A 22,659-nucleotide genomic window follows, 5' to 3' on the forward strand; every position below is an offset into this window, starting at 1 on the left:
TGAGAGCAAGACATGCAGATGCATGTGTGAGGATCTGAAGATAGTTGGAAAAGTTCCTAGAAGGTGTCATTTGGTATCGTATTCCCCTCTGGGCTTGGTAAAGTCGCAGCAAAGGCTGTAGCTGGGACTGTAGAGGGGTTAAAACTGTAACCGGCTCCGGTTTCGTTATTTTAAGGGTTAAAGCTCTGAAAATTGGTGTGCAATACCGTTAATGCTTTAAGACACTGTGGCCTAGATTTAGAGTTCGGCGGTAAAAGGGCTGTTAACGCTCCGCGGGTTTTTTTCTGGCCGCACCATAAATTTAACTCTGGTATCGAGAGTTCAAACAAATGCTGCGTTAGGCTCCAAAAAAGGAGCGTAGAGCATTTTTACCGCAAATGCAACTCTCGATACCAGAGTTGCTTACGGACGCGGCCGGCATCAAAAACGTGCTCGTGCACGATTCTCCCATAGGAAACAATGGGGCTGTTTGAGCTGAAAAAAAACCTAACACCTGCAAAAAAGCAGCGTTCAGCTCCTAACGCAGCCCCATTGTTTCCTATGGGGAAACACCTCCTAAGTCTGCACCTAACACCCTAACATGTACCCCGAGTCTAAACACCCCTAACCTTACACTTATTAACCCCTAATCTGCCGCCCCCGCTATCGCTGACCCCTGCATTACACTTTTAACCCCTAATCTGCCGCTCCGTAAACCGCCGCCACCTACGTTATCCCTATGTACCCCTAATCTGCTGCCCTAACATCGCCGACCCCTATGTTATATTTATTAACCCCTAATCTGCCCCCCACAACGTCGCCGACACCTACCTACACTTATTAACCCCTAATCTGCCGAGCGGACCTGAGCGCTACTATAATAAAGTTATTAACCCCTAATCCGCCTCACTAACCCTATCATAAATAGTATTAACCCCTAATCTGCCCTCCCTAACATCGCCGACACCTACCTTCAATTATTAACCCCTAATCTGCCGACCGGAGCTCACCGCTATTCTAATAAATGTATTAACCCCTAAAGCTAAGTCTAACCCTAACACTAACACCCCCCTAAGTTAAATATAATTTTTATCTAACGAAATAAATTAACTCTTATTAAATAAATAATTCCTATTTAAAGCTAAATACTTACCTGTAAAATAAATCCTAATATAGCTACAATATAAATTATAATTATATTATAGCTATTTTAGGATTAATATTTATTTTACAGGCAACTTTGTAATTATTTTAACCAGGTACAATAGCTATTAAATAGTTAAGAACTATTTAATAGTTACCTAGTTAAAATAATTACAAATTTACCTGTAAAATAAATCCTAACCTAAGATATAATTAAACCTAACACTACCCTATCAATAAAATAATTAAATAAACTACCTACAATTACCTACAATTAACCTAACACTACACTATCAATAAATTAATTAAACACAATTGCTACAAATAAATAACATTAAATAAACTATCTAAAGTACAAAAAATAAAAAAGAACTAAGTTACAGAAAATAATAAAATATTTACAAACATAAGAAAAATATTACAACAATTTTAAACTAATTACACCTACTCTAAGCCCCCTAATAAAATAACAAAGCCCCCCAAAATAAAAAATTCCCTACCCTATTCTAAAATACAAATATTACAAGCTCTTTTACCTTACCAGCCCTGAACAGGGCCCTTTGCGGGGCATGCCCCAAGAATTTCAGCTCTTTTGCCTGTAAAAAAAAACATACTATACCCCCCCCCAACATTACAACCCACCACCCACATACCCCTAATCTAACCCAAACCCCCCTTAAATAAACCTAACACTACCCCCCTGATGATCTTCCTACCTTGTCTTCACCATGCCAGGTTCACCGATCCGTCCTGGCTCCAAGATCTTCATCCAACCCAAGCGGGGGCTAGACATCCACTGAAGAAGTCCAGAAGAGGGTCCAAAGTCTTCCTCCTATCCGGCAAGAAGAGGACATCCGGACCGGCAAACATCTTCTCCAAGCGGCATCTTCTATCTTCTTCCATCCGATGACGACCGGCTCCATCTTGAAGACCTCCAGCGCGGATCCATCCTCTTCTTCCGACGACTAGACGACGAATGACGGTTCCTTTAAGGGACGTCATCCAAGATGGCGTCCCTCGAATTCCGATTGGCTGATAGGATTCTATCAGCCAATCGGAATTAAGGTAGGAATTTTCTGATTGGCTGATGGAATCAGCCAATCAGAATATAGTTCAATCCGATTGGCTGATCCAATCAGCCAATCAGATTGAGCTCGCATTCTATTGGCTGATCGAGCTCAATCTGATTGGCTGATTCATCAGATGAAGGGAGTAGACATGGTTCTACATCATCTCCTTCTGTGTCTACACCCGTTTTGCCCACGCAGGAGGCCCCTAGTACTTCTAGCGCGCCAATGCTTATTACCATGCAACAATTGACGGCTGTAATGGATAACTCCATAGCAAATATTTTATCCAAAATGCCTGCATATCAGAGAAAGCGCGATTGCTCTGTTTTAAACACAGAAGAGCAGGAGGGCGCTGATGATAATTGTTCTGTCATACCCTCACACCAATCTGAAGGGGCCATGAGGGAGGTTTTGTCAGATGGGGAAATTTCAGATTCAGGAAAAATTTCTCAACAGGCTGAACCTGATGTTGTGACATTTAAATTTAAATTAGAACATCTCCGCGCACTGCTTAAGGAGGTGTTATCTACTCTGGATGATTGTGACAACCTGGTCATTCCAGAAAAATTATGCAAGATGGACAAGTTCCTAGAGGTTCCGGTGCACCCCGACGCTTTTCCTATACCCAAGCGGGTGGCGGACATAGTGAATAAGGAGTGGGAGAAGCCTGGCATACCTTTTGTTCCCCCTCCTATATTTAAGAAATTATTTCCTATGGTCGACCCCAGAAAGGACTTATGGCAGACAGTCCCTAAGGTCGAGGGGGCAGTTTCTACTCTAAACAAGCGCACTACTATTCCTATCGAGGATAATTGTGCTTTCAAAGATCCTATGGATAAAAAATTGGAGGGTTTGCTTAAAAAGATTTTTGTACAGCAAGGTTACCTTCTTCAACCCATTTCGTGCATTGTTCCTGTCACTACAGCAGCGTGGTTCTGGTTCGAGGAACTAGAAAAGTCGCTCAGTAGAGAGACTCCATATGAAGAGGTTATGGACAGAGTTCACTCACTTAAGTTGGCTAACTCTTTTATTTTAGATGCCGCTTTGCAATTAGCTAGATTAGCGGCGAAAAATTCAGGATTTGCAATTGTGGCGCGCAGAGCGCTTTGGCTAAAGTCTTGGTCAGCGGATGTATCATCCAAGACAAAATTGCTTAATATCCCCTTCAAGGGTAAAACTCTCTTTGGGCCAGAATTGAAAGAGATTATCTCAGACATCACTGGGGGAAAGGGCCACGCCCTCCCACAAGATAGACCTTTCAAAGCCAAGAATAAGTCTAATTTTCGTTCCTTTCGTAATTTCAGGAACGGACCGACCTCTAATTCTGCATCCTCTAAGCAAGAGGGTAATGCCTCACAGACCAAACCAGCCTGGAAACCGATGCAAGGCTGGAACAAGGGTAAGCAGGCCAAGAAGCCTGCCGCTGCTAACAAAACAGCATAAAGGAGTAGCCCCCGATCCGGGACCGGATCTAGTGGGGGGCAGACTCTCTCTCTTTGCTCAGGCTTGGGCAAGAGATGTTCAGGATCCCTGGACGCTAGAAATAGTTTCTCAGCGTTATCTTCTGGAATTCAAGGAACTACCCCCAAGGGGAAGGTTCCACATGTCTCACTTATCCTCAAACCAAATAAAGAGACAGGCGTTCTTACATTGTCTAGAAGACCTGTTACAGATGGGAGTGATACACCCAGTTCCAATGACGGAACAAGGAATGGGATTTTACTCAAATCTGTTCGTAGTTCCCAAAAAAGAGGGAACCTTCAGACCAATTCTGGATTTAAAGATCCTAAACAAATTTCTCAGGGTGCCATCGTTCAAAATGGAAACCATTCGAACGATTCTACCTACTATCCAGGAAGGTCAATTTATGACTACCGTGGATCTAAAGGATGCGTACCTACATATTCCTATCCACAAAGAACATCATCAGTTCCTAAGGTTAGCCTTTCTGGACAAACATTACCAGTTTGTGGCCCTCCCATTCGGGTTAGCCACTGCTCCAAGGATTTTCACAAAGGTACTCGGGTCCCTTCTAGCGGTTCTAAGACCGAGGGGCATTGCAGTAGTACCATACTTGGATGACATTCTAATACAAGCATCGTCCCTTTCAAAAGCAAAGGCTCATACAGACATCGTTCTGGCCTTTCTCAGATCTCACGGATGGAAGGTGAACATAGAAAAAAGTTCTCTGTCTCCGTCGATAAGAGTTCCCTTCTTGGGAACAATAATAGATTCCTTAGAAATGAGGATTTTTCTGACAGATGTCAGAAAGTCAAAACTTCTAAGCGCTTGTCAAGTTCTTCATTCTGTTCCACGTCCTTCCATAGCTCAGTGCATGGAAGTAGTAGGGTTGATGGTTGCAGCAATGGACATAGTTCCTTTTGCGCAAATTCATCTAAGACCATTACAACTGTGCATGCTGAAACAGTGGAATCGGGACTATACAGACTTGTCTCCAGTGATTCAGGTAGATCAGAAGACCAGAGATTCACTCCGTTGGTGGCTAACCCTGGACCACATATCCCAGGGAATGAGCTTCCGCAGACCAGAGTGGGTCATCGTCACGACCGACGCCAGTCTAGTGGGCTGGGGCGCGGTCTGGGAATCCCTGAAAGCTCAGGGACTATGGTCTCGGGAAGAGTCTCTTCTCCCGATAAACATTCTGGAACTAAGAGCGATATTCAATGCTCTCAGGGCTTGGCCTCAGCTAGCAAAGGCCAGATTCATAAGATTCCAATCAGACAACATGACGACTGTTGCATATATCAATCATCAGGGGGGAACAAGGAGTTCCCTGGCGATGAAAGATGTGACCAAAATAATACAATGGGCGGAGAATCACTCCTGCCACCTATCTGCGATCCACATTCCAGGTGTGGAAAACTGGGAAGTGGATTATTTGAGTCGTCAGACATTCCATCCGGGGGAGTGGGAACTCCACCCGGAGATCTTTGCCCAGTTGACGCAACTATGGGGCATTCCAGATATGGATCTGATGGCGTCTCGTCAGAACTTCAAGGTTCCTTGCTACGGGTCCAGATCCAGGGATCCCAAGGCGACTCTAGTGGATGCACTAGTAGCGCCTTGGACCTTCAACCTAGCTTATGTGTTTCCACCGTTTCCTCTCATTCCCAGGCTGGTAGCCAGGATCAAACAGGAGAGGGCCTTGGTGATCTTGATAGCTCCTGCGTGGCCACGCAGGACTTGGTATGCAGACCTGGTGAATATGTCATCGGTTCCACCATGGAAGCTACCTTTGAGACAGGACCTTCTTGTTCAGGGTCCATTCGAACATCCAAATCTGGTCTCCCTCCAGCTGACGGCTTGGAGATTGAACGCTTGATTCTATCAAAGCGTGGGTTTTCAGATTCTGTGATAGATACTCTGGTTCAAGCCAGAAAACCGGTAACTAGAAAGATTTACCATAAAATATGGAAAAGATATATCTGCTGGTGTGAATCCAAGGGATTCCCATGGAATAGGATAAAAATTCCTAAGATTCTTTCCTTTCTACAAGAAGGTTTGGATAAAGGATTATCTGCGAGTTCTCTAAAGGGACAGATTTCTGCTTTATCTGTCTTACTACACAAACGACTGGCAGTTGTGCCAGATGTTCAAGCATTTGTTCAGGCTTTGGTTAGGATCAAGCCTGTTTACAGACCTTTGACTCCTCCCTGGAGTTTAAATCTAGTTCTTTCAGTTCTTCAAGGGGTTCCGTTTGAACCTTTACATTCCATAGATATTAAGTTGTTATCTTGGAAAGTTTTGTTTTTGGTTGCTATTTCTTCTGCTAGAAGAGTTTCTGAGTTATCTGCTCTATAGTGTACTCCGCCCTATCTGGTGTTCCATTCAGATAAGGTTGTTTTGCGTACTAAGCCTGGTTTTCTACCAAAGGTTGTTTCCAACAAAAATATTAATCAGGAGATAGTTGTACCTTCTTTGTGTCCGAATCCAGTTTCAAAGAAGGAACGTTTGCTACACAATTTAGATGTAGTCCGTGCTCTAAAAATTCTACTTAGAAGCTACAAAAGAGTTCAGACAAACTTCTTCTCTGTTTGTCGTCTATTCTGGTAAAAGGAGAGGTCAAAAAGCAACTTCTAACTCTCTTTCCTTTTGGCTTAAAAGCATCATCCGATTGGCTTATGAGACTGCCGGACGGCAGCCTCCTGAAAGAATCACAGCTCACTCCACTAGGGCTGTAGCTTCCACATGGGCCTTCAAGAACGAGGCTTCTGTTGATCAGATATGTAAGGCAGCGACTTGGTCTTCACTGCACACTTTTGCCAAATTTTACAAATTTGATACTTTTGCTTCTTCGGAGGCTATTTTTGGGAGAAAGGTTTTGCAAGCCGTGGTGCCTTCCGTTTAGGTAACCTGATTTGCTCCCTCCCTTCATCCGTGTCCTAAAGCTTTGGTATTGGTTCCCACAAGTAAGGATGACGCCGTGGACCGGACACACCAATGTTGGAGAAAACAGAATTTATGCTTACCTGATAAATTACTTTCTCCAAGGGTGTGTCCGGTCCACGGCCCGCCCTGGTTTTTTAATCAGGTCTGATGAATTATTTTCTCTAACTACAGTCACCACGGCACCCTATGGTTTCTCCTATTTTTTCCTCCTGTCCGTCGGTCGAATGACTGGGGTGGGCGGAGCCTAGGAGGGACTATATGGCCAGCTTTGCTGGGACTCTTTGCCATTTCCTGTTGGGGAAGAGATATTCCCACAAGTAAGGATGACGCCGTGGACCGGACACACCGTTGGAGAAAGTAATTTATCAGGTAAGCATAAATTCTGTTTTTTCAATTTATTTCCCTTAAGGACCAGGGCTATTTTTACATTTCTGCGGTGTTTGGGTTTAGCTGTAATTTTCCTCTTACTCATTTACTGTACCCACACATATTATATACCGTTTTTCTCGCCATTAAATGGACTTTCAAAATATACCATTATTTTCATCATATCTTATAATTTCTATAAAAAAAATATAAAATATGAGGAAAAATTGGAAAAAAAACACATTTTTTCTAACTTTGACCCCCAAAATCTGTTACACATCTACAACCACCAAAAAACACCCATGCTAAAAAGTTTCTAAATTTTGTCCTGAGTTTAGAAATACCCAATGTTTACATGTTTTTTGCTTTTTTTTCCAAGTTATAGGGCAATAAGTACAAGTAGCACTTTTCTATTTCCAAAACACTTTTTATCAAAATTAGCGCTAGTTACATTGGGACACTGATATCTTTCAGGAATCCCTGAATATCCCTTGATATGTATATATATATATTTTTTTAGAAGACATCCCAAAGTATTGATTTAGGCCCATTTTGGTATATTTCATGCCACTATTTCACCGCCAAATGAGATCAAATAAAAAAAATTGTTCACTTTTTCACAAATTTTTTCACAAACTTTAGGTTTCTTACTGAAATTATTTGCAAACAACTTGTGCAATTATGGCATACATGGTTGTAAACGCTTCTCTGGGATCCCCTTTGTTCAGAAATAGCAGACATATATGGTTTTGGCGTTGTTTTTTGGTAATTAGAAGGCCGCTAAATGCCACTACGCACCTCACGTGAATTATGCCCAGCAGTGAAGGGGTTAATTAGGGAGCTTCTAGGGTTAATTTTAGCTTTAGTGTAGTGTAGTAGACAACCCCAAGAATTGATCCAGGCCCATCTTGGTATATTTCATGCCACCATTTCACCGCCAAATGCGATCAAATGAAAAAAAAGTTAAATTTTTCACAATTTTAGGTTTCTCACTGAAATTATTTACAAACAGCTTGTGCAATTATGGCACAAATGGTTGTAAAAGCTTCTCTGGGGTCCCCTTTGTTCAGAAATTGCAGACATATATGGCTTTGGCGATGTTTCTTGGTAATTAGAAGGCCGCCAAATGCAGCTGCGCACCACACGTGTATTATGCCCAGCAGTGAAGGGGTTAATTAGGGAGCTTGTAGGGTTAATTTTAGCTTTAGCTTTAGTGTAGTGTAGTAGACAACCCAAAGTATTGATCTAGGCCCATTTTGGTATATTTCATGCCACCATTTCCCCGCCAAATGCGATCAAATTAAAAAAAAAAAGTTCACTTTTTCACAATTTTTTTCACAAACTTTAGGATTCTCACTGAAATTATTTACAAACAGCTTGTGCAATTATGGCACAAATGGTTGTAAATGCTTCTCTGGGATCCCCTTTGTTCAGAAATAGCAGACATATATGGCTTTGGCGTTGCTTTTTGGTAATTAGAAGGCCGTTAAATATCTCTGAGCATCACACGTGTATTATGTCTAGCAGTGAAGGGGTTAATTAGGTAGCTTGTAGGGAGCTTGCAGGGTTAATTTTAGCTTTAATGTAGAGATCAGCCTCCCACCTGACACATCACAATTGTCCCCGCCATCTTAAGCACTGGCAGAAAGTCTGCCAGTACTAAAATAAAAGGTATTTACATATGCTTCTGTGTAGGATCCCCCTTAGCCCCCAACCTCCCTGATCCCCCCCCAAATTGCTATCTATCCCTCCCCCTCTACCTTATTGGTAGCCATCTTGGGTGCTGGCAGCTGTCTGCCAGTACCCAGTTTACAAAAAAAAACTGCTTTTTTTTTTTTTCTGTAGTGTAGCTTCCCCCCAGCCAGAGCAACCCCCCACCCCCACCCAGATCCCTTAGATGTATGTTTAAAATTATTTTGCACCCACTCTATCTAACTTATTTTTTTACATTTCTGTAGTGTAGCCGTTCCCACCCGCTTCCACCTCGTGCACGCGCCCGCCCTCCCGTGCGTGCCCCCGACGGTCACGCCCCCGATCCCGCCCCCTCCACGTCATAGCTAACATCGATGGCCGCCCACCCGCCTCCCACTGCAGCTCTCACCCACCAACGATACCGGACACCGATGTCCGCTGCAGAGAGGGCCACAGAATGGCTCTCTCTGCATCGGATGGCCAAGGGGTGTTATTGCAGGATGCCTCGATATCGAGGCATCACTGCAATAACCGGAAAGTGGCTGGAAGCGAGCAGGATCGCTTCCAGCCGCTTTAAACCCCTAATGTCGTACAGGGTACGTCGCTGGTCTTTTAAGACCAGGTTGTGTGCGACGTACCCTGTACGACATGCGTCGTTAAGGGGTTAATAATGATAATAATAAAATAACAAATGGTCTGTTCTTTCAATGCTCTAAAGGAGGAGGGGTCTCGCTAATATTCTCCACAAAAGTGTGCCACACATTTCTGTATTTTTGATATTTCTAGTTCGACATAGAATCATCTCCTGCTTCATGCGCTATATAACGTGAAAAATTGATTCAAAATAAATCTGGACTTCATATATTGCTGCTTCACCAGTGCCCTTTTAAGAATATTAACCAAGTTAACTTAAAGGGACATGAAACCCAACAAATTTCAGATAGAGAATACAATTTTAAACAACTTTCTAATTTACTTCTATTATCTAATCTGTTTCATTCTCTTGGTATACTTTGTTGGAGGAACAGCAATGCACTAATGGTTTCTAGCTGAACACATGGGTGAGCCAATCACAATCAATATATATGCAGCCACCAATCAACAGATAGAACCTATGTTCTCTGCTGCCCCTGAGCTTCCCTAGATAAACCTTTCAGCAAAGGATAACAAGGGAAGGAAGCAAATTAAATAATAGAAATAAATTGGAAAGTTGTTTAAAATTGTATTCTCTATCTGACTCATGAAAGAAACATTTTGGGTTTCATGTCCCTTTAAGAAATAGGATTGAGAAAAGCAAGTTTATAACCACCTTCAGATTTTTGTAGAAAATGTTTAGTAATGAATAAACAAATTTGCAATACATTTAATTTGCTATTATTTTCCACCATTTCCATGTAAGAAAATTGAGCAATTTCTAATTCTCTGAACTTAAAATACACCCCTCCGCCCTGCTGAAAATTATTAAAAATTAATTGCAGTAAGACAATGTTAATTTGTTTTAACAACATTAACCCCTTAGTGACCAGACCACTTTTCAATTTGTTGACCGTCTGGGACCAAGGCTATTTTTACATTTCTGCAGTGTTTGTGTTTAGCTGTAATTTTCCTCTTACTCATTTACTGTACCCACACATATTATATACCGTTTTTCTCGCCATTAAATGGACTTTCAAAAGATCTCATTATTTTAATCATATCTCATCATTTGCTATATAAAAATACAAAATATGAGGAAAAAATGGGAAAAAACACTTTTTCAAACTTTGATCCCCAAAATCTGTTACACATCTACAACCACCATAAAACACCCATGCTAAATAGTTTCTAAATTTTGTCCTGAGTTTAGAAATACCCAATGTTTACATCTTCTTTGCTTTTTTTGCAAGTTATGGGGCAATAAATACAAGAAGCACTATTATTTTGCTATTTCCAAACCACTTTTTTTTAAAAATTAGCGCTAGTTACATTGGAACACTGATATCTTTCAGGAATCCCTGAATATCCCTTGACATGTATATATATATATTTTTTTTTAGAAGACATCCCAAAGTATTGATCTAGGCCCATTTTGGTATATTTCATGCCACCATTTCACCGCCAAATGCGATCAAATAAAAAAAAATTGTTCACTTTTTCACAAACTTTAGGTTTCTCACTGAAATTGTTTACAAACAACTTATGCAATTATGGCATAAATGGTTGTAAATGCTTCTCTGGGATCCCGTTTGTTCAGAAATAGCAGACATATATGGCTTTGTATTTGCTTTTTGGTAATTAGAAGGCTGCTAAATGCCACTGCGCACCACACGTGTATTATGCCCAGCAGTGAAGGGTTTAATTAGGGAGCATGTAGGGAGCTTCTAGGGTTAATTTTAGCTTTAGTGTAGTGTAGTAGACAACCCAAAGTATTGATCTAGGCCCATTTTGGTATATTTCATGCCACTATTTCACCGCCAAATGCGATCAAATTAAAAAAAACGTTAAATTTTTCACAATTTTAGGTTTCTCACTGAAATTATTTACAAACAGCTTGTGCAATTATGGCACAAATTGTTGTAAATGCTTCTCTGGGATCCCCTTTGTTCAGAAATAGCAGACATATATGGCTTTGATATTGCTTTTTGGTAATTAGAAGGCTGCTAAATGCTGCTGCGCATCACACGTGTATTATGGCTAGCAGTGAAGGGGTTAATTAGGTAGTTTGTATGGAGCTTGCAGGGTTAATTTTAGCTTTAGTGTAGAGATCAGCCTCCCACCTGACTCATCACACCCCCTGATCCCTCCCAAACAGCTCCCTTCCCTCCCCCACTCCACAATTGTCCCCGCCATCTTAAGTACTGGCAGAAAGTCTGCCAGTACTAAAATAAAAGGTATCTTTGAATATATTTTTTTAGAATATTTACATATGCTGCTGTGTAGGATCCCCCCTTAGCCCCCAACCTCCCTGATCTCCCCCCCCCCCCCCCCCCAACAGCTCTCTAACCCTCCCCCTTTGCCTTGTTGGGGGCCATCTTGGGTACTGGCAGCTGTCTGCCAGTACAAAGTTTGCAAAAAAAAATGTGTTTTAGTTTTTTTTTCCGTTTTTTTTTTCTGTAGTGTAGCTCCCCCTACAGACCAACCCCAACCCCCTGACTGATCTTTTTTTTCCACAATCGATTGCCCCCCTTTTTCCCACTTTTAATACTAATTTTTCTGTAGTGTAGCAGTTCCCACCAGCTCCCTCCCCATGCACGTGCGCGCCCCCGGCCATCCCCGCCCACGATCCCGCCTCCCTCCACATCACAAGGAACATCGATGGCCGCCAACCACCAACGATACCGGCCATCGAATTCCGGTGCAGAGAGGGCCACAGAGTGGCTCTCTCTGTATCGGATAGCTAAAAAATGTTATTACAGGATGCCTCATTATCGAGGCATCACTGCAATAACCGGAAAGCAGCTGGAAGCGAGCAGGATAGCTTCCAGCTGCTTTCCAGACCGAGGACGTGCAGGGTACATCCTTGGTTGTTAACTGTATTTTTTTTTGAGGACGTACCCTGCACGTCCTCGGTCCTTAAGGGGTTAAAGGGACATTAAAACTTCTGGGCACAACTGTTCTAGAATGGTTACTATTCACTATATTGCTTCTCCTCCGGTTGCTCTCTTTAAAGCCGTGTTCCTATGTTAACCATCAAAAGTTGACGGATGATGAAGCTCCACCTTTTTGTACTGGGGGCTGCCATCTTGGAGCACAGGTATTCTTACATATTGTGACAGAGATAGTGCACATTTATCAATGAGGTTGTCAACTTTTTGATAAATTTTTGTGTCTCAGGTTAGTGTGCATGATACAGAACAGGATCTTTACATTATTGCAGTGGCTGCTTTGCTTTATATTATTGGGTTGTTTTTTTTTTTTTCTTAATATATTTTGTGTAACTGTAAAGCTGTGTAAAAAATGTAAAGCTCATATGATGTATCATGCACACTAAGCTCAAGCAAATGATACAGCTGTCAAAAAGTGGGCAATATTACTGGTATGTGAGTGTGCATTGCTTATGTCACAGGCTGTGAGAATACCTGAGCTCCAAGATGGTCGGTGCCCAGTATGAAGAGGCGGAGCTTCAGTATCTGGCACCTTTAAGCTATTAAAACAGGAAACTGATTTAAAAACAAAATTTATGCTTACCTGATAAATTTATTTATTTTTTGATACGATGAGTCCACGGATAATCTTAATTACTAATGAGATATTCACCTCCTGGTCAGCAGGAGGCGGCAAAGAGCACCACAGCAGAGCTGTTAAATATCACCTCCCTTCACTCCCAACCCAGTCATTCGACCAAAGTCATGGAGAGAAAGGAAGTAATAAGGTGCAGAGGTGTCTGAGGTTTATAAACCCAACAACCTGTCTCTTACAAAAACAGGGTGGGCCGTGGACTCGTGTAAAAAAAGAAATACATTTTCTCAGGTAAGCATAAATTTTGTTTTCTTTTTAATGACACGATGAGTCCACGGATCATCTTAATTACTAATGGGAATCAATACCCAAGGTAGAGTACACAGATAATACGGGAGAGACAATACAGGGAACCTAAACGGAAGGCACCACTGCTTGAAGAACTTTTCTCCCAAAAGCGTCGAATTTGTAGAATTTTGAAAAAGTGTAAAGAGAGGACCAAGTTGCAGCAAATCTGTTCCACAGAAGCTTCATTTTTGAATGCCCATGAGGAAGCAACAGCCCTCGTGGAATGAGCTGCAACTCTCTCTGGAGGCTGCTGTCCAGCAGTCTCATAAGCAAAAACGGATGATACTCTTCAGCCAAAAGGAAAGAGAAGTAGCCGTAGCTTTCTGTCCCTTACGTTTTCCTGAGAAAACCACAAACAAAGCAGAAGACTGACGAAAATCCTTAGTCGCCTGCAAATAAAACTTTAAAGCACGAACCACGTCCAAATTGTGCAGAAGCCGTTCCTTCTGAGAAGAAGGATTAGGACACAAGGAAGGAACAACAATCTCCTGATTAATGTTCCTATCAGAAACAACCTTAGGAAGAAATCCTAATTTAGTACGTAAAACTATCTTATCTGAATGGAAAATAAGGTAAGGAGAATCATACTGCAATGCTGAGAGTTCCGAAACTCTACGAGCAGAAGAAATAGCAACAAGAAATAAAACTTTCCAAGATAATAACAACATCTAAGGAATGCATAGGCTCAAACTGAGGCCGTTGAAGAACGTTGAGAACTAAATTCAGACTCCATGGTCTGAACACAGGCCTAATCCTTATCAAGGCCTGACAAAATGACTGAACATCTAAAACATCTGCCAGACGTTTATGTAACAAAATAGATAAGGCAGAGATTTGACCCTTTAAGGAACTTGTCGATAATCCTTTCTCCAAACCCTCTTGGAGAAGAGATAAAATTCTAGGGCCTAGATTTAGAGTTCGGCGTTAGCCGTGAAAACCAGCGTTAGAGGCTCCTAACGCTGGTTTTAGGCTACCGCCGGTATTTGGAGTCACTCAAAATAGGGTCTAACGCTCACTTTTCAGCCGCGACTTTTCCATACCGCAGATCCCCTTCCGTCAATTGCGTATCCTATCTTTTCAATGGGTTCTTCCTAACTCCGGTATTTAGAGTCGTTTCTGAAGTGAGCGTTAGAGCTCTAACGACAAAACTCCAGCCGCAGGAAAAAAGCAGGAGTTAAGAGCTTTCTGGGCTAACGCCGGTTCATAAAGCTCTTAACTACTGTACCCTAAAGTACACTAACACCCATAAACTACCTATGTACCCCTAAACTGAGGTCCCCCCACATCGCCGCCACTCGATTACATTTTTTTAACCCCTAATCTGCCGACCGCCACCTACGTTATACTTATGTACCCCTAATCTGCTGCCCCTAACCCCGCCGACCCCTGTATTATATTTATTAACCCCTAACCTGCCCCCCACAACGTCGCCGCAAGCTACTTACAATAATTAACCCCTAATCTGCCGACCGCAAAGCGCCGCCACCTACGTTATCCTTATGTACCCCTAATCTGCTGCCCCTAACACCGCCGACCCCTATATTATATTTATTAACCCCTAATCTGCCCCCCTCAACGTCGCCGACACCTGCCTACACTTATTAACCCCTAATCTGCCGAGCGGACCTGAGCGCTACTATAATAAAGTTATTAACCCCTAATCCGCCTCACTAACCCTATAATAAATAGTATTAACCCCTAATCTGCCCTCCCTAACATCGCCGACACCTAACTTCAATTATTAACCCCTAATCTGACGACCGGAGCTCATCGCTACTATAATAAATGGATTAACCCCTAAAGCTAAGTCTAACCCTAACACTAACACCCCCCCTAACTTAAATATAATTTAAATCTAACGAAATTAATTAACTCTTATTAAATAAATTATTCCTATTTAAAGCTAAATACTTACCTGTAAAATTAATCCTAATATAGCTACACTATAAATTATAATTATATTGTAGCTATTTTAGGATTAATATTTATTTTACAGGCAACTTTGTAATTATTTTAACCAGGTACAATAGCTATTAAATAGTTAAGAACTATTTAATAGTTACCTAGTTAAAATAATAACAAAATTACCTGTAAAATAAGTCCTAACCTAAGTTATAATTAAACCTAACACTACCCTATCAATAAATTAATTAAATAAAATACCTACAATTACCTACAATAAAACCTAACACTACACTATCAATAAATAAATTAAATACAATTTCTACAAATAACTACAATTACATAAACTAACTAAAGTACAAAAAATAAAAAATAACTAAGTTACAAAAAATAAAAAAATATTTACAAACATAAGAAAAATATTACAACAATTTTAAACTAATTACACCTACTCTTAGCCCCCTAATAAAATAACAAAGACCCCCAAAATAAAAAAATGCCCTACCCTATTCTAAATTAATAAATTTAAAAGCTCTTTTACCTTACCAGCCCTGAACAGGGCCCTTTGCGGGGCATGCCCCAAGAAATTCAGCTCTTTTGCCTGTAAAAAAAAACATACAATACCCCCCCCCAACATTACAACCCACCACCCACATACCCCCAATCTAACCCAAACCCCCCTTAAATAAACCTAACACTAAGCCCCTGAAGATCATCCTACCTTGTCTTCACCATACCAGGTTCACCGATCGGTCCAGAAGAGCTCCTCCGATGTCCTGATCCAAGCCCAAGCGGGGGGCTGAAGAGGTCCATGATCCGGCTGAAGTCTTCATCCAAGCGGGCCAGAAGAGGTCTTCCATCCGATTGAAGTCTTCATCCAAGCGGCATCCATCCGGAGCGAAGCGGCAGCATCCTGAAGACCTCCACCGCGGAACATCCATCCTGGCCGACGACTGAACGACGAATGACGGTTCCTTTAAATGATGTCACCCAAGATGGCGTCCCTCGAATTCCGATTGGCTGATAGGATTCTATCAGCCAATCGGAATTAAGGTAGGAATATTCTGATTGGCTGATGGAATCAGCCAATCAGAATCAAGTTCAATCCGATTGGCTGATCCGATCAGCCAATCAGATTGAGCTCACATTCTATTGGCTGTTCCGATCAGCCAATAGAATGCGAGCTCAATATGATTGGCTGATTGGATCAGCCAATCGGATTGAACTTGATTCTGATTGGCTGATTCCATCAGCCAATCAGAATATTCCTACCTTAATTCCGATTGGCTGATAGAATCCTATCAGCCAATCGGAATTCGAGGGACGCCATCTTGGATGACATCATTTAAAGGAACCGTCATTCGTCGTTCAATCGTTGGCCAGGATGGATGTTCCACGGTGGAGGTCTTCAGGATGCTGCCGCTTCGCTCCGGATGGATGCCGCTTGGATGAAGACTTCAATTGGATGGAAGACCTCTTCTGGCCCGCTTGGATGAAGACTTCAGCCGGATCATGGACCTCTTCAGCCCCCCGCTTGGGCTTGGATCAGGACATCGGAGGAGCTCTTCTGGACCGATCGGTGAACCTGGTATGGTGAAGACAAGGTAGGATGATCTTCAGGGGCTTAGTGTTAGGTTTATTTAAGGGGGGTTTGGGTTAGATTAGGGGTATGTGGGTGGTGGGTTGTAATGTTGGGGGGGGGTATTGTATGTTTTTTTTTACAGGCAAAAGAGCTGAACTTCTTGGGGCATGCCCCGCAAAGGGCCCTGTTCAGGGCTGGTAAGGTAAAAGAGCTTTTAAATTTATTAATTTAGAATAGGGTAGGGCATTTTTTTATTTTGGGGGTCTTTGTTATTTTATTAGGGGGCTTAGAGTAGGTGTAATTAGTTTAAAATTGTTGTAATATTTTTCTTATGTTTGTAAATATTTTTTTATTTTTTGTAACTTAGTTATTTTTTATTTTTTGTACTTTAGTTAGTTTATGTAATTGTAGTTATTTGTAGAAATTGTATTTAATTTATTTATTGATAGTGTAGTGTTAGGTTAATTGTAGGTATTTTATTTAATTAATTTATTGATAGGGTAGTGTTAGGTTTAATTATAACTTAGGTTAGGACTTATTTTACAGGTAATTTTGTTATTATTTTAACTAGGTAACTATTAAATAGTTCTTAACTATTTAATAGCTATTGTACCTGGTTAAAATAATTACAAAGTTGCCTGTAAAATAAATATTAATCCTAAAATAGCTACAATATAATTATAATTTATAGTGTAGCTATATTAGGATTTATTTTACAGGTAAGTATTTAGCTTTAAATAGGAATAATTTATTTAATAAGAGATAATTAATTTCGTTAGATTTAAATTATATTTAATTTAGGGGGGTGTTAGTATTAGGGTTAGACTTAGCTTTAGGGGTTAATACATTTATTAGAATAGCGGTGAGCTCCGGTCGGCAGATTAGGGGTTAATAATTGAAGTTAGGTGTCGGCGATGTTAGGGAGGGCAGATTAGGGGTTAATACTATTTATGATAGGGTTAGTGAGGCGGATTAGGGGTTAATAACTTTATTATAGTAGCGCTCAGGTCCGCTCGGCAGATTAGGGGTTAATACTATTTATGATAGGGTTAGTGAGGCGGATTAGGGGTTAATAACTTTATTATAGTAGCGCTCAGGTCCGCTCGGCAGATTAGGGGTTAATAAGTGTAGGCAGGTGTCGGCGATGTTGAGGGGGGCAGATTAGGGGTTAATAAATATAATATAGGGGTCGGCGGTGTTAGGGGCAGCAGATTAGGGGTACATAAGGATAACGTAGGTGGCGGCGCTTTGCGGTCGGCAGATTAGGGGTTAATTATTGTAAGTAGCTGGCGGCGACGTTGTGGGGGGCAGTTTAGGGGTAAATATAATATAGGGGTCGGCGGGGTTAGGGGCAGCAGATTAGGGGTACATAGGGATAATGTAAGTAGCGGCGGTTTACGGAGCGGAAGATTAGGGGTTAATAATATAATGCAGGGGTCAGCGATAGCGGGGGCGGCAGATTAGGGGTTAATAAGTGTAAGGTTAGGGGTGTTTAGACTCGGGGTACATGTTAGGGTGTTAGGTGCAGACGTAGGAAGTGTTTCCCCATAGGAAACAATGGGGCTGCGTTAGGAGCTGAATGCTGCTTTTTTGCAGGTGTTAGGTTTTTTTTCAGCTCAAACAGCCCCATTGTTTCCTATGGGAGAATCGTGCACGAGCACGTTTTTGAGGCTGGCCGCGTCCGTAAGCAACTCTGGTATCGAGAGTTGCATTTGCGGTAAAAATGCTCTACGCTCCTTTTTTGGAGCCTAACGCAGCATTTTTTTGAACTCTCGATACCAGAGTTAATTTTATGGTGCGGCCAGAAAAAAGCCAGCGTAGCGTTAACAGCCCATCTACCGCCAAACTCCAAATCTAGGCCTAGGAATCCTAACTCTACTCCATGAGTAGCCTTTGGACTCACACCAATATAGATATTTACGCCATATCTTATGGTAAATCTTTCTAGTTACCGGCTTACGAGCCTGAATTATGGTCTCAATGACCGATTTAGAAAAGTCCTGTTTGGATAAAATTAGGCGTTCAATCTCCAAGCAGTCAGCTTCAGAGAAACTAGATTTGGATGAAGGAAGGGGCCTTGAATTAGAAGGTCCTTCCTCAATGGAAGTCTCCAAGGTGGCAGAGATGACATGTCCACCAGATCTGCATACCAAATCCTGCGAGGCCAGGCCGGAGCAATTAGAATCACTGATGCCCTCTCCTGCTTTATTCGAGCAATGACTCGAGACAGAAGAGCAAATGGAGGAAATAGGTATGCTAGACTGAAGGTCCAAGGAACCGCCAAGGCATCTATCATTTCCGCCTGGGGGTCCCTGGACCTCGATCCGTATCTCGGAAGCTTGGCATTCTGTCGGGATGCCATGAGATCTAATCCCGGCTGGCCCCACTTGAGAATCAGGCTGGAAAACACTTCCGGATGGAGTTCCCACTCCCCTGGATGGAAAGTCTGCTCAGAAAGTCCACCTCCCAGTTGTCGACCCCTGGGATGTGGATCGCCGACAGGCAGCAAGAATGGGCCTCCGCCCACTGAATTATTTTGGTTACCTCTGTCATCGCTAAGGAACTTCTCGTTCCTCCCTGATGATTGATGTAAGCCACTGAAATTATGTTGTCCGAATGGAACTTGATAAACTGGACCGAGGCTAACTGGGGCCAAGCCAGGAGAGCATTGAATATTGCTCTCAGCTCTAGAATATTTATAGGAAGAACAGACTCTGACTGAGTCCAAACTCCCTGAGCCTTAAGGGAGCCCCAGACTGCTCCCCATCCCAGAAGGCTGGCATCTGTTGTCACGATCACCCAGGATGTTCTGCGGAAGCAGGTTCCCTGGGAGAGATGATCCAGAGACAACCACCATCAAAGAGAATCCCTTGTCTCCTGCCTCAGTAGTATTCGAGGAGACAAAATGGTATAATCTCCGTTCCATTGCCTGAGCATGCTTAACTGCAAAGGTCTGAGATGGAACCGAGCAAACGGGATGATGTCCATTGCCGCTACCATCAACCCGATTACTTCCATACACTGAGCCACTGATGGCTGAGGGGTGGACTGAAGTACTAGACAAGAATTGTTAATCTTTGATTTCCTGACTTCTGTCAGAAAAATCTTCATTGATAGGGAATCTATTATGGTTCCCAAGAAAGTTACCCTTGTATTTGGGACTAGGGAACTCTTTTCCAAATTTACCTTCCACCTGTGAGATCGCAGGAAGGATAGCACCATATCCGTCTTGCTTGATGTAATGATGGCGCCTGGACTAGAATATCATCCAGATAGGGCGCCACTGCAATGCCCCATAACCGAAGCACCACCAACAGCAATCCCAGAACCTTTGTGAAAATTCTGGGAGCAGTGGCAATCCAAAAGGAAGAGCCACAAACTGGAAGTGTTTGTCCAGAAAGGCAAATCTTAGGAACTTGTGATGATTCTTGTGAATGGGAACATGCAGGTACGTGTCCTTTAAATCCACTGTTGTCATAAATTGACCCTCTTGGATCAAAGGAAGAATGGAACGAATAGTTTCCATTTGAAGGACAGTACTCTGAGAAATTTGTTTAGACTCTTGAGATCTAAAATTGGTCTGAAGGTTCCCTCTTTTTTGGGAACCACAAACAGATTGGAATAAAAACCCTGACCCTGTTCCTGTATTGGAACTGGAATAATCACTCCCAGATTGGATAGGTCTTTTACACAGCATAAGAACTCCTCTCATTTTGTCTGGTCTGCAGATAATTTTGAAAGCAAAAACCTATGGGAGGAAAACTTTTGAACTCCAATTTGTATCCCTGGGACACAATTTCTATTGCCCAGGGATCCTGAATATCTCGAACCCAAGCCTGAGCGAAGAAGGAAAGTCTGCCCCCTACAAGATCCGGTCTCGGATTGGGGGCATGACCTTCATGCTGTCTTTAAATCAATGGCAGGCTTCTTGGATTGTTTTCCCTTATTCCAAGACTGATTGGGTCTCCATGCAGGTTTGGACTGTTCCTGTTTGGAGGCGGGAGGGGAAGAATTTCCTTTGCAATTTCGAAAGGAACGAAAATGACTTTGTCGTCCCTTTTGTTTGTTTCTCTTATCTTGAGGAAGATGACTTACCTCCTGCGATATCAGAGATAATTTCAGTCAAGCCAGGACCAAACAAGGTCTTTCCCTTGTAAGGGATAGCTAGAAGCTTAGACTTAGAGGACACATCCGCAGACCAAGGTTTTAACCATAAGGCTCTGCGAGCTAGGATAGAGAAACCCGAAATCTTTGCTCCCAGTTTGATAACTTGAAGGGAAGCATCCGTAATAAAGGAATTAGCTAGTTTAAGAGCTTTTATCCTATCTTGGATTTCATCCAAAGAAGTTTCTGTCCTGATAGCATCAGACAGTGCATCGAATCAATATGCCGCCGCACTAGTGATGGTAGCAATGCACACAGCAGGCTGCCATTTCAGGCCCTGGTGTACATACATCTTTTTGAGTAAACCCTCTAATTTCTTGTCCATAGGATATTTGAAGGCACAACTATCCTCTATGGGAATAGTAGTTCTCTTAGCTAAGGTAGAAATGGCCCCTTCCACCTTGGGCACTGTTTGCCAAGCCTCCTTGATAGAATTGGCTATGGGAAACATCTTTTTAAAAATAGGAGATGGAGAAAAAGGTATACCCGGTCTCTCCCACTCCTTAGCAATGATCTCAGAAGCTCGGTCAGGGACCGGAAACACATCTGTCGAGGAAGGAACCTCGAAATATTTTTTCAGCTTACTGGAATTCTTAGGAACAACTACCGTGGAGTCACTGTCGTCTAAAGTAGCTAAAACCACCTTAAGCAATAGACGGAGGTGCTCTAGCTTAAACCTAAAAGATACAACCTCAGTATCAGCAAGAGGAATTACACTCTCTGAATCTTAAATTTCACCTTCAGATACTACAACGGTATCCTCCTCCTCAGGCTTCTGAGAGAGAACCTCCAAAATCGCAACAATTGAAACCTCGCTTACTGAATGTCTGATTTTCCTCTTATGCTTTGCCTGCAAAATTGGGAAAGCAGACAACGCATCAGAAATTGTAGAAGACATGAGAGATGCAATGTCCCTTAAAGTAACTCCAGCGGGAGCTAGAGGAGGCGCAGGGCACTGCTTGTGAGGGCGGTAAAATTTGGGACGCTTGAGGAGAAAGCTGTGGCATATATTGTACCTCATCATTAGACTCTTGGACAACATCCGCTTTAGATGAAGTTGGCTCAGAATTTTTTTTTTCTTTATAGCTTAAAGTCCTCTCAATACATGAGGGACAGAAAGGGATTGGTGATTCCACATAGGCATCCAAACACAAAGAGCACAAGCAAACAATTATCAAATAAAAACCTTAAAATTTGCATTAAAAATTTTTAAGTGAAAAAAACGTTACTGTCACTTTAAATTTAAACATGTAACTTTTTTACTCTTGAATGTAAAAACGTACTGCTTTGAACTAAATACAATAAATGTACACCCCTACACCTCTGCTGAGGTGCCTACCTGACTGCAATATCGGAAATTCCCTCTTAGAAGGAGGAAACAGTCCGGATACAGTAGGGGAACAAAACCGCTGCTTTCCGGTCCTAGAAGTGCTTGTTTTGGCTTAAAAACATGCGCTTCTAGGGAGAGACTGTAATCTTCTGTCTAACTTGTCGCTGACTGAAAGACTAAGAAGCGCAATACAAAAGGCGCGCAAACAGAAGGACCCGCCCATCGTGGGAGTTGTAAATAACAACTGAGTCTCCCGACATTATAGAGACTAGAAAAAAATAACACCAAGCCAACTGCCACCCAGTGCCTGCTTAGAGCTGTCCCATAATAAAGTGAATCTCATGTGTGTCACCTATATTATGTGTTATATATATTGGAGTGCTCCCTTTTTTTCCGAGAGTCCATTATTTGTCTTAGCCCCAGAAAAAATTAAAGAAGCACTTACCTCAAATGTCAGCAAGGCAGATTCAAAGGCTTGAGAGGTCCTCTCCCCCACATGGGCCTGTGCAAGAAAG

Source organism: Bombina bombina, chromosome 4 (genome assembly GCF_027579735.1).
Source record: "Bombina bombina isolate aBomBom1 chromosome 4, aBomBom1.pri, whole genome shotgun sequence".
Classification (NCBI taxonomy): domain Eukaryota; kingdom Metazoa; phylum Chordata; class Amphibia; order Anura; family Bombinatoridae; genus Bombina; species Bombina bombina.